The sequence below is a fragment of the Dermacentor silvarum genome, chromosome 3 (genome assembly GCF_013339745.2).
Source record: "Dermacentor silvarum isolate Dsil-2018 chromosome 3, BIME_Dsil_1.4, whole genome shotgun sequence".
In the NCBI taxonomy this organism is placed as follows: Eukaryota; Metazoa; Arthropoda; class Arachnida; order Ixodida; family Ixodidae; genus Dermacentor; species Dermacentor silvarum.
The window spans coordinates 56,140,573-56,154,679 of NC_051156.1; the positions used below are offsets into that span (position 1 = coordinate 56,140,573).

Consider the following 14,107-nt stretch of genomic DNA (forward strand, 5'->3'; position numbering starts at 1 on the left):
CCAAGCTGTATCAAACACCACACATGGTCGAGCATTGTAGACATGCTGTTCTTCTGGTGTCTTTAATTTCCGTGGTCTACCCATGGCAGTCTTAGAATGAACTGAATGAGTTACTACACTCTAAAACTAGGGAGAATATCGCAGGAGTTAAGGAGGCAATTTACTGTTCAAGGCATTCTTTTACCCTCGCAAAATGTCGGGTAGAGTGAAATGCATTGTTCAGTCTATCGGCAGCGACAGAGTGAAATAGTATTTATGCTCTCCCCTTCTGAGAGAGCGTAGAATGCCCGTTCCACTCTTGCGGCAATAGAAAGCAAAACGTAGAATATATACTGCTGCTTAAACAACATGAGGTTGGTGCGGAACCTGACGATGTATCGGTCACGTACGCGGATGCAAAGAGCGAATCGTTTTCCTTGTAAGAGAACAGGCATCCAGAGCGCAAACTGGTGCGGTCATCAGCGCACTACTTTTTGTTTCGGAGTTGCCCCACCGCGCGTCCGCGCAACAACGCGGAACAGCACAGCACCGGCGAAGGACGATCCGTTCAGCGGGCAGGCGGCAGGCGCCAAGGCCATCCACGAAAAATCCTACGCCGTAGCGGAAATAGGACAGTCGTTCATCGTTCGTTGAATTGATCAACAAATCCTCTACGGTAAGTGATTGCTAACTTACGTAGCACATTCTGGGTATATGACATGCTATCGCCAGGCATGATCGCGAAGTTTAGCTGCCGCGATTGCCAACAGACTAGGTATGCAAGCTGCGTCATTCAATGTCAATCGAAAAAGCCAGTCGTCGCGATGACTGCAAGTGATTTTGCCACTTGCCGCTATCCATAAGACCTTAGAAAATCGCAAACGCTGAGTGAACCATGGTATGTTTAATAAGAAGTCAGGCGCGGGGTCGTATAAAAAGGTTTGTTCACCAGCCCACGCTTCCGCGCCTATGCGGAGCGTGCTTAGCGTGCGTTTTATGTGGTTGAATGTATTCAGTTTGGCAGTATACTGTTTGCGGAGCGCTGTCTAACTAAGCAGTTGCATAACAAAAGAAGCCAACTTGCTGGCGGCATGCTTTCGGTATATTAAGGTGCGCGCTTGATAGGTGTTTTGCCCATGTGTAATCTGCGCCCACTAAAGTTTCGTGCAGCGCTAGTGCCTGTTAGAAACTTGCCACAGGCATGCACCTGCACGCTGCGTGAGGTCAATTTGGCGCGTAATCTTGACCTGCCTGAATACGCATTGGGAAATCATGTTTTTGGCTAAATAAGACTGACATCTTTTTGCTAATGTATTAAAGTGGTGGAATTTGTGTCTGATTTTCTGTCTCGTGTGGCCGTTTTTAAGCACGGTGCGAATGTGAACAGGCGCTAATTTATTTATTTATTTATTTATTTATTTATTTACCGTCAAGGCCAAAGGCATTACAGAGGGGAGTGGGGAAAATACAAACAAATACAACAGCAAGATACAGTGAGTAATAATAACAATTTCGAACAGGCATGTACTTAAGTAATGGTTGTTAGTGCTTCGCGAAAACGTTGATTATCAATGATTGATACAATGTCAGCAGGAAGGTGGTTCCACTCGATTGCTGTGCGCGGAAGGAAGGACTCAGAAAATGTTTTCGTTTTACAAAATGGAATACCTACCTTGTAGCGATGATCTATGCGATGGGACATATATTGCGGTGATAGAATAAGTATGTCATGAAGAAAGGTATGGTAGTATATGTTATGAAATAAATTCAAGCGGCTAAACCTACGACGGGCTGCTAGAGACGGAAGCGAGAGGCTGGCTTTCATGGCTGTTATGCTAGCAGTGCGATTGTAGTTGGAGAGAATGAAACGAGTCGAGTTATTCTGAACAAGTTCCAGGGCAGTGATTAATTTTATATGCATAGGATCCCATACAGAAGCAGCATATTCAAGCTTTGGTCGTATTAAAGTTTTGTAAAGTATTAGTTTAACTGAAGAAGTAACAGTGGAAAAGTTGCGACGTATGTATCCTAGCATACGGTTAGCGTTGTTAATAATGTATTCTGTGTGCACTGTCCAATTTAAATTACATGATATATGAACACCTAGGTATTTGTAAGATGATACGGATTCTAATGGAACACTGTTCAACAGATAAATAGGAGGAGTGTTAGTGTTTCGGGCGACGCGCATAACCTTGCATTTTTTGATATTTAGTTCCATTCGCCATGTTTTACACCAATTGGATATAGCCACGATGTCTGATTGAAGAATGTTAATATCCCTATCAGTATTAATTTCGCGAAAGATTACACAATCATCAGCGAAAAGAAAGATGTCAGAGGAAACAACGGAAGGCAGATCATTAATGTAAATTAAGAACAGAAGGGTCCAAGGACGGACCCCTGAGGAACGCCAGAGTGTACGTCAGTAAACGATGAGTTGTGACCATTAGCACTAACAAATTGTAATCGGTTAAGAAGAAATGATTCAATCCACTTAAAAAGGTTAGGATCAAGGTTAAGAAAACTTAGCTTGTGAAGTAGTAGCTGATGACACACTTTGTCGAATGCCTTCGAGAAGTCCATGAATATGCAGTCAGCGAAGGATGATTCATCAAGAATATGGTGCAATTTATGAGTGAAAGACAAGAGCTGAGTTTCACATGAATATCTTCGAGAAAACTAACTAATGACTTAAATATTACATGCTCAAGTAGTTTGCAGCATGTGCTAGTAAGTGAAATGGGGCGGTAATTAAGTGGTGAAGTTTTACTGCCGGACTTGTGAAGTGGAACCACCTTCCCAATCTTCCAATCTGTAGGAAGGCTAGATGTGTCAAGAGATTGCTGGAAAATCTTGGTTAGTATAATAGAACTATAGGCTGAAGTACTTTTCAAAAATTTAGTACATATACAATCATAACCAGGAGATGCACTTTTTTGAGTGAATCAATTAGTTTAGCAACACCTGATACATCAACAAAAACGGGATACATAAATGAAAAATCAACGTGATACAGATTTGGTAGCTGCACGTTTGAAACAGGGCAAAAGTTTTGAACAAACACGTCGTTTAATGTTGTAGCACATAGGTTGCTAGGAACGTTATCACCGTTAAGGTTTTCAAGCGCTATGAATGAGTCGTGTGCTGGATTTATCAGACGCCAAAACTTTCCAACATTATCCTTCAGCAGAGATGGCAGAGTTGTTGTCATGAAGGTAATCTTAGCGGATTTGAGCGCTTGTACATAAGACTCAGAGGCTAACTGATAGGCTGCCCACCTGGAGTTAATGTTTGAGAGTTTAGCTAAGCGATAAAAGCGTTTCTTCCTGTTCGATAAACGCTTAAGGTTAGGATTGTACCAAGGGGCACGCGGGTTAGTGGCGATGCTCCGCTTTGGGATGTATTTATCTGTAAGTTGGCGCACTTTGTTTTTAAAAAGATCCCAGTTAGCTTCAACAGACCGGTCATCGAAACCTTCTAAGAAGAAGTCGAGAAACGTGGCTACATCACTATTGATAGCCTGAAAGTTAGCTCTGTTGTAGTCTAGTATAATTTTGCTTACCTTCTCAGTTTTAGGATGTGGTGTCTTTAAGTGGAAATTAATAAGAACGTGGTCACTGATTCCTGGTAAATGAACAGTGTCGGATACGAATTCTGGATTAGTTGTGAATATTAAATCAAGGGTATTTGCACCGTTAAGGCATACTCTGGTTGCATCTGTTATAAGCTGGGTTAGTGAGAATAAAGAACACATGTCCAAAAATTCCTGAGCCTGGACAGAGGGCGGTGACAGGTGCGGTGGCCCAGAGTCCCATATAATATTCGGAAAATTAAAGTCTCCCATCAAAAAAAGAGGCGATGATGGGAAACGCATACGAATGAGATTAACGGCGTCGTGTAATTCATTACTAAACGAGGATGGGTAAGTGGGAGAGCGATAACACACTCCTAGGATTATTTTAAGATGACCGAGCGTAAGTGATGCAAAAGTAATTTCTAGGTCACTGTGAATAAGAATACTTGAAGATGGAATCTGTTTACTGATTGCGAGTAAGACGCCACCGCCGCGTCTGGCTGTGCGGTCACATCGATAAATGGAATAATGATGCGCGTCATGAAAAATCTCGGAATCGTGAACATGCGCCGAAAGCCATGTTTCTGTTAGGGCAATTATATGAGCCGAGCATGTATCAATAGCAGAAGACAGTGAGGCATGCTTGTTGACAACACTTCTAACATTGGTGAACAAAATTGACACGCGATGTAAGGTTGAAAGGCCATCACCCCTCGCGCGTCCCTAAGTGGAGGCACGTGGCGGAGCGTCGTCGCCACCACCATTGCTGTTGCCACGGGTTACATCGCACACGTGATCGACAGATGCGTCATACATAAAGCATTTGTCGTTTAGGAAAAGTTTGTTGTGCCGAAGCTTGAAATTTGGTTTTCCAGGCTGGTTATTTCCAAATTCCAAAAGCTTCTTTCGAGCATTACGGGTACCGGGTGAGAAGTCTTCGCTGATAGTGATATTTCTTGACTTAAACTGACCGCGCAGTGAGAAAATCTGTTCTCTCGCTTTGAAACTGTTCAAATTGGCAATAATAGGTCGGCATCTGTTGCCTGAAAAAACACCCAAGCGGTGCGCACGTTCTATGGCATCAGCAGAAAACGAGTCGACCACTTCTGCTATGGCTGAAAACAATTTGGATTCTGTTTGTTGCCAAGACTCCTTGGCATCAGTGATACCGCGAAATATTAGGTTATTGCGCCGTGACATGTCTTCCATTTCATCCAGACGCGACTGTATTAAATTACTACGGACAGTTTGTTTTTCGATTAATTCTTTTCTATTAGATAAATGTTCAGAAAATTGGTCAATTGTGTCGCATTTTTCTTCAAGTTCATTAAGTCTTTTGTGTATGTCGCCTATTTTAAATTCAATGACCTTCTGCCCATTCTTGATGGCTTTAATGTCGGTAGCTAATTCTGTCTGACTTTTTGAACTTTGCAATGTACGAGAATGCACGTCTTTGAGCAACTGGAACATAATTTTCATTTGGTCAGCTGGATCATCAGGTAGCGAATCAATGTCCCATGCCGCTGGTGAGCGTTTCGGAGGCCCCGGGTTCTGTTCAACATCCCCCGAAAGTAATAACAACATAGCAGTAGAGAAACATTCTCTAACAGTGTCGGACAAAATCCGGGGGCCCGGAAACAGTAACAAACATCTGTTGTCACTCCTTTTAGCGTGTAATGAATAGGACGTACACACCTGCACGATGCAAAAACGCAGCCTTTCAGCCATGCCCTTATCGCTGGATCCGTAGCCACTGATCGGCGAGCTTGCGTGCCACGCTTTTAAGTTCGTCAGCGGCGATGATGCATCCGTCGATGTGCTTGACTGCCCGTAGACGAGTTGCTCCGGAAGAACAAAATCGTGGTATGGCTGGAAGTAGACGTTGGCACACTTAACCTGTCCGATGGTGGTACTGCACGATACTGGAGGCGAGTAGGTCTGGCCACCAGATGCAAGGGACGACAACGGGGCAATTATGGTAAGCACGAACTGCACGATGCAAAAACGCAGCCTTTCAGACATGCCCTTATCGCCGGATCCGTAGCCACTGATCGGCGAGCTTGCGTGCCACGCTTTTAAGTTCGTCAGCGGCGATGATGCATCCGTCGATGTGCTTGACTGGCCGTAGACGAGTTGCTCAGGAAGAACAAAATCGTGGCATGGCTGCATGATGCAAAAACGCAGCCTTTCTGCCATGCCCTTGTCGCTGGATCCGTAGCCACTGATCGGCGAGCTTGCGTGCCACGCTTTTAAGTTCGTCAGCGGCGATGATGCATCCGTCGATGTGCTTGACTGCCCGTAGACGAGTTGCTCCGGAAGAACAAAATCGTGGTATGGCTGGAAGTAGACGTTGGCACACTTAACCTGTCCGATGGTGGTACTGCACGATACTGGAGGCGAGTAGGCCTGGCCACCAGATGCAAGGGACGACAACGGGGCAATTATGGTAAGCACGAACTGCACGATGCAAAAACGCAGCCTTTCAGCCATGCCCTTATCGCTGGATCCGTAGCCACTCTGCACGATGCAAAAACGAAGCCTTTCAGCCATGCCCTTATCGCTGGATCCGTAGCCACTCAATGTGCATGAACTCAGTGACTGGTCAAGCAGCGAGTTATGCACAGGAATCGAATGTTGTAGGATTACAGTTACAGGGTCGTTCTGCATGGTTGCTATTAGCTCGGTCCCCGCGTTACTCTTTTCGGTATGCCTCCGCATTTGCTAGTATGAGTTTTCCCTTAAGAATTTAGTCGTATGAACAGCTAAATGAACCTTTCTCTGGGGGTTCGATCCGTAAGCTGCGCATTTTGCTATTGCAGGGCAGATTCAAATGCATTTACCGCCTTAATATTTTTGTGGAGAAATAAAGTATAAAAGTAAAATGTTGCCTTGCAAGTTACCAGTCCTCTGATATACATAAACTAAGAGTTGGTCTAATAAACCAATAAAATTGGTCTAACTGAAGCTTTTACGTGCCTTCAAGAATTTAAAATGACAGATTTCAAGCGGCAGGAAGAGTCGAGTCTGTCAAAGATGAACCCCGCTGCATACGTCATAAATGAAAATAAGTTCATGCCTTTTAGAAAGCTTAGATGCAGACCGCAGTGAACTGTTCTGTGTTAGTATTGAAATAAGGGTAAGCCTGCCATAACAAGCCTTGCTACCCCTTATAATCACACTCAGTAATATCCATTGAACTGTATGACCATATTCTCCTGCCTGCTGCAAATATGATCCTTAAATATCTGGTTTCACCACTGCTTGAGCAGTGGCGAAACAAGAGGTGGGAGGGGGGGGGGTACGCTAGGCACGTGCCTAGGATGTGTCACAAGTGGTTTTTGTGACCGATGTGCGCTACGTAATCATACCGCTTTGGGCTGTTTGCTTTTTGGTAGGTTACAAGAACAACCACCGCCCAAGCACTCCGTACAGATGCTTAACCAGCGAAGCTGAAACGTGCGGCCCCGGTGTTTAGCAGTGGTTTAATCCCGACGCTGTATTGAAGCGTTTCTCAATTATTGGTTACATGTTTGTGTTTCTAGTAAAACGCAAGCGCAAATGGCGGGCGGGTGCTGCTAACCATGACGCCGACATAACTCGAGATATCGAACGCATGCGACAACGGCCAGTCTTGGAGGCGGCGTTGCGAGCATAGCAGCGTCAACGTGGCATTGGCGGGAACGCGTTCGCCGGGACCAACGCCCGGTTTCCGCGGGAGTTTCTCGAGCGGCACTTTGGCTTGGGCTGCGATGAAACATCCACGTTGAAACCACGAAGTGGAACGCAATAAGCAATGGCGGGCGGACGCTGCTAACCACGACGCCAAGCTAACTCGAGATATCGAACGCATGCGACAACGGCGAGCCAAGAAGGCGGCGTTGCGGGCAGATCAGGCGCACTTGCTTGGGTACGACGCAGGTAACGACGTCACTAACGGCGCTGCCAATGGCGCGCGCGCTTGGGTGTGACTTAGAGAACAACGTAACTGACGGCGCAGCCAATGAATACGTTAAGCTAAACAGGGGACGAATGGTTTTTCGTTTCGCCTAGCCATATACAGATTTCGCTGTAAAACTACATGTTCTATTGTTGCTATTCTACTCGTTACAGGCAAAGAAGTTCGAGATTTCGTCGTTTAGGAGCCGCACAGTTAAATGACTGCAGATATGAGTACTTCATATTGTAATCAGCTTCAAGTGCAGCATAAGCAGAGCATGCACAATTCGGACTCATACGTTTGAAGGGCTTCTTTAATGCCAGTTTACCGCTTTATTATGTCACCTCTCCTCATTATTCTAGCACTACATTTGCGTTATTGTTGGCTTCTTGTGTACGCCATGTGTAGTCTTTACAATTTTCCTAACTCCACTCCGTATGTTGCCTTTACTTTGGCGGCTCATTTCTTTTGTTTTAGATAAGCGAAACAGGCAGAATTCTCTTCCGGAATTATATTCTTCGATAACACCAGAAATGAGGCGCACACCATACTATCACTGCCCCTCATCCTTCCATACTCAAGCTCTCTCCCCTGGAGGAGGGGATGCGTCTAGAAAGTGTGCCAACCATGACCAATATTCAATTTTTAGCCGACGTATTGTAAAAGTTGTGCTGGACTGATGCCTAACTGCTGCGTATTTCTTTTTTTATATCTAAAATTTAAATTAGTTTGACAGTTGACTATTGCAGTCATTTAGATGTTTCACATGCATTTCAGTAGAAATACCAAGTGCTAATGCTTCCTTTTACTGCAATTACGTTTTCCCTTTACTATCTTGATGCGGTTTTACAATATTTTCACATGTTTATTCCTGCCCACAATACTTTTCAGGCACCCGTTTTATAAAACTCAAGAAAGCAGCTGCAAGGACAGAAGGATGTCAAGGAGCCATCTGAGCACGACACCATATGGTGCAGAGGAGTGTACTCCAAAGCATCAAAATGCGGTACCATGCAATCTCGACAAGAAAACTAAAATGCGGGGATACTGGGCCTACCGTGTAACTAACTGGAACGAAAACTTTCAAAAGGCAGTATGTCACACCAAGATGAAAATTCTGGCATGCTTTTGGCAGTCACCTTGACTTAGTAATTTTTGTAAAGTTTCTGATGGCCAAGCCAAGATAAAGTATGCTCTCTGTAGACGTACACATAGAAGCATGAAGTGTAATTGAAAAGTTCAAAATATGCTTTGAAAAACAGCTGGCTAGTATTGCGACAAGTGACTACTATTTGTCTGGCCTCTCAACAGATATATCCCAGATATATCCTCCTGCCAAAAAAAGTGGTACCATGAGATTGCAGATTCGCTTAGTGAAATTATACTTACAATGAAGTAGGTGCCTGTGTTGGCTATAAAAAGCAAAAGCTTGGTTTGCTGCTGACATAATTTAACACAACGCAAATATGAGAGACCAAATACAAACTACTCTTTTTCTGAATTTTAAATGACGCGATGTAGGCACGTTTTATGTCTTCTTTTTATCTATTCCTTACGCCAAATTTCGGAAGTATGGTTTCCCTCCTAGCTTTCAAGAATGGGGGTGCATTAGGGCAGAGCACTTCAGTTTTAAGGCATTATTGTTTACGCACATGCTCAAGGGACCAGTTCATTATTTCAGAAGTATCGGTTCCCTCCTAGGGTTCTAGAAAGGGGGTGCATTAGGGCAGAGCACTTCAGGTTTAAGGCATTATTGTTTACGTACATGCTCACGGGACATTATTATTGCTCGCACCTCCGGAAGCGGGAGCAAGGCCTTTGACGGTTACATACACCGTGTTGTGAACCCTACGCCTTAATTAGAACTCACAGAACATGCTTTCGATTGAAATATTATTTTGACACGCGTAAAATTGTATCTCCTTCTATGACACACGCAACCGTGTGCTTTTGGCGGGTATTTGAGATATAGATAAGGGTGACTAAATCTACTTGCCAGTTAAGTTTGCATGTCGAAGCAGGAATGTGTTCAATGCAAAAAACTGAAAGCATCAGCTAGGAACACTTGTTGGGAAATTGGTGGATGTGAGCATATCAAGGAAAATAAAAACCCTTAGATTGGTGGCTTCTCCAAGCGAAAGTTCTATAAGGGAAAACAAAATTCGAGCATTTTTGAACATAATAAATTTCTTGACTTAAGATAGAGTACAAAGTGAGGTGAGAAAGAATGCAAGGGGTGTTCTCAGTAGGTTAGAGGGCAGTGGTGCCTTCATCCAATTGATTGCCGAGTATTATGCTCTCCAACTAGCATGGCTGTCAACATGAGTCATAGAATAATGACCTGTTAAACTTACATCCAACCATAAACACACTTATTGAGCATTTTAGACATCTTTAATGACCACTGGAAGAACCGATTATGTCATTACAGAGTATAGCTCTGCGCCGACTAAACACTTCCTGTGTTCCCTTGAAGCTGTGCAAGGCTTACAACTTGTGCTCTTATAGTATCCCAGGAAAGAGGAGTAAACGAGCTCAAGGAATAAACTGGAAGGCCTGCTTTATGCTGTTCAAAAAATAAATAAAGAGGTGCCTAATACACAAGTAGAAAGTAGGTGATGTCTGTGGAGCATTCCCCATTGTGACCTTAGTTGTAGTTGAAATAGCCCAGAGATTAACGTTATTAAAATTTGAAAAATCTCATTGGCTATGGAATACAGCTCGAATTGCTTTGCACCTCAGTAATTAAATTTCCTAGTGTGACAAAGTAAAATTCGTTAATATTCGCACGAAGAGCAGCATGGTTTCGAATGTGATGCATGGTGCCATTTGCACCACCAAAATTCATCGTCATTGCCATACATAATTGTCATGTAACAGTAATGTCATAAACCAGCACCATGCACCAGAAATGTGCAAATTGGTCAGTGCAGTGTTGTGGACACTTAGACGATGAAGTGACCATGGTATCAAATCGAACTGCATTGAGCATCTAAGACAATACAGAGTGAATGTGAGAAAGGCATTTTTTGTTCTATGATAAATGTCAGCAGAGGATGAGGTTTCTTGCTTGTCAAAAAATAAATTGCACATTGTACAACTTAAGAACTGATTTCCCATCGCACACCCATCTTTGGACAACAGTTATGATGTGAGTTCAGGCACTGTAGGCCCAGTCACAAATATACCTCTTTTAAGGGGGCGACAAGATTCTGTCGCCATATTTTTTTTTTTGCTTTTGTGTACTTTTACCAGTTTTGTAGGAACAAAACTGGTTCCGGGTAGTTGGTTCATTTCGAAAGTATAGGCATAGCCGCATGGAAAACCATTGGCATAGTAGGAATATGTACAACAGGATGGTGCCCTTTCCGATTAATGACTCACCCATTTGTTTGTCTTTGTGCGCCCCCTGCCTGTGCTTAAGCTTTCAGTAGCCTTTGATGCAAGATTCATCACATACGATTTTTCTTTCCCGTCAGAAGCCATGGCACACTTTAGTTATAATGCATTTAACTGGTCACAATAAATAGTAATCTAATTATCCAGGCTACTCTTGAGAAGTGCAGTGTTCATATAGAATTCGGAGCGAAAAGCTACCAAATAAGGCTAGGAATGTGAAGCGCAAGATTTTAATGCTAGTGCTCCTTGCAATTTTATACTCATTTTACCACACACAAGCTAATATTGTAAATTTAATTTTAGTTATTTCTGCAGTCAAGGTATAACATTAAAGAGGCGAGTGGATCAACTGACCATCAATTGAGGAATTTAATCGTTTTGCTGTCCACTTTTATAGTTGGCATTTTACTTCATGATACAGGTTTGATGTCAAACAAATACAAGGAAATCACAAAATAATTTTAAAAAATACATTCAAACAATCAAGAAACCACTTCTTCACACAGCTGTCTTCATTTCAGCAGAACGATTTTTATATCAATTAGGGCACCGTATAGCTGTATGTTTCAACTAGGTTCTTCTTTATGAAGAATACTCCCATAATTTATACTGTCACGAGTTCAGGACGGTAGTACGGGACCTGCACCTTCTTTATCAGTGGCTGGCATATACAGGCCCAGCAGTGCTCTGCCAACTGCGAGCACATTGCTGCCTTCATATTGTATTGTTGTTTGCTAAGGCACTTATTAAAACGCCTCCAGTCTGCCTGATGTGTTGGACTGAGTACTCACACACACACAAAGTGTTGGACTGAGTACTCAAATACACACAAAGTGTTGGACTGAGTACTCACATGTGACACTTTCAACTTTTCTGATTCAACTTCTACTTTAACAGCATCTCCATACATTCACCTGTGAATAAGAAGAATTGTGCGAACTATGACCACGGACGATAAACTGTATGACTCAGAAGAAGAAATTCCTAGAAGGAACTCCTAAGTACTGCTCAGCTCACACTAAACCTAGTGGAAAGTGAAATTGCCAAGCCATGAATAGGAGCAACCTTGACAAGATATCATGTCCACCTGATGAAATTCAGTGCCGTGGAGCAGATCACAAAACCCTAGAAATCCAGATATCCAGAGTATCTATAAGTACAAGTTTGGTGATGATGTTAAACAGTTGAAATTGGCATGTGCCAGTAGTCATCCCAACACTGGTTTCCATGCGTAAAAAGAAGGCAGTGGTGTTGTGAATTCATGGACTCTAATTATTTGAAGATAGTCGTGGCAAGGTACCCAAGGGATTTGAAGTTCGTAACAAGAACAAATATCGTTCTTAGCTAGCACAAAAACATTGGCCAACGAGGCAGGCTGCCATGTTTTTTACATGCACATGTGACTTTGCCAGTTAAGATTCTTTTCTCCTGCAGGTGTATCTGCATTGGGCAGACTGGAAGATATTTTAACAAGTTCCGCAATGCACACCCATCTATTATTAGGGCAGCAATGCCCTCGCATTTGGTAGTGCACTGATGTAGCTGGAGATAGTACATGCACTTTAGCCTGCATCGCGACCAAGTAGCACACGAAATTATGGAAGCATCCATCAGAAAAAAAACTAATACAAAGCGAGATGTATCAGCCAGGCCCCATTGTCGTTACTGATACCAAAATGACGCTGCTAGAATGAATATAAATGTGTGAAACGGTGTTATTTTCTGGTGTGGCTTCTTCCTTTATTCTGCTTCCTTGCATTCCTTCTTTGTGTTTGGCTACGAACATGGGCCATCAAGTAGCATGTCAGCTATAAAAAGAGAGACCATCTTCCACAATCGGCACCATGTTCCTCTAATTTCTGTCTTTCTCAATCCTTCTTTTTTGTGCTGTTATGAAAATAAGCACCAGACGTAGAAGTATACAAGATAGCTTCAAGATTAGATAACATTCAAGAGAATAACAGAATGTGAAATTAATGCTACTTCATTAGTCTATTACATACCAATGGCAGAATTAAGGAAGCGAAGCATCCTAAATTGTGGCAAAAGTTCGCGGAAGATAGTTCGAATCATGGCATATGCATGAAAGTAATGAAACGGAAAAGATTATTGTTGTGCAAGAAATAATCCCCACATTCAGATCAGATTATTAGAATATGTATCTGCACGAAATCAACAAACTATCACATAATATCTTATGAGAAAAACAATTTGTACTGCTAAGAGGTTTAATAGCAACGGATGCCGGCGAACGGGTAGCAGTCACAAGCGTTCGGCCAAGGACAGCAACCACGAGCTCATGCCGGTGGCGATGCTGCTGAGGCACAGGTCACTCTTCTTCATTACAATCGCCCTCCGCCGAAAAAGGCGCCATCCTGGCGGCGTAAGGCGAAGACACTACTAGTGGGTCGTAGTACGGCTTAATGCGACAGACGTGGACAAGTTCGCGGCCGCGATTGCGCAGGTCTGTCGGTGGCTTGAGGGGCTCCACGAGGTAATTGACGGATGACGTTTGCTCCAGAACACGGTAGGGTCCGAGGTATTTCGCGACAAGTTTTGCAGAGTGGCCGGGTGTGGTAGCGGGTACCCGAAGCCAGACCAGAGAGCCAGGGGAAAATGTAGGTGCAGAACGGTCGGCTGGTTGACGGGATTGCTGCTGCCACTGGTCCTCGGTGGAAAAAGAGCGGGCAAGCTGGCGGCATTCCTCAGCATGTCGAGCAGCTTCAGACAGCGGAGTACTTTCGGACGCATCAGGTTTATATGAAAGAATTGTATCGAACGTATTAGATGGTTCTCGGCCATATAGGAGAAAGTACGGGGAAAATCCAGTAGTTGCTTGGGCCGCAGTATTGTACGCATACGTGACGAAAGGGAGAACTTGGTCCCAATTTGAATGATCAGAGGCGACGTACATTGATAGCATATCACCAAGAGTACGGTTGAAGCTGGCCGACCGAAAACTTGGGTAAACATGGTCTTGAAGACCAACCACGTAGTGAGGTCGCCTTCATGGTTGAGAAACCATAGTTTCGCAACGTCCGAGAGATAGAATGCTACGGTTCTCAACTTGGTAGCATCGTCCCAATGGTTATTGGCACTCACTCGCTCGTATGAGGAGATCCAATCTTCAACGTCTTTTTCATCTGTGCCGGAGAAGAGAGGGGGATCTCGCAGATGCAAGGCGCAGGCACAAACCAGGGTGGGCGGCGCCGGCG

General features: G+C 43.7%; 1 protein-coding gene across 1 annotated transcript in view; it reads right to left on the reverse strand.

The window, feature by feature from the left end:
- The window catches only part of LOC119444367 (fatty acid synthase-like), a 296,692-nt gene that overhangs the window by 130,325 nt on the left and 152,260 nt on the right, over window positions 1-14,107 (reverse strand). The window lies entirely within an intron of this gene.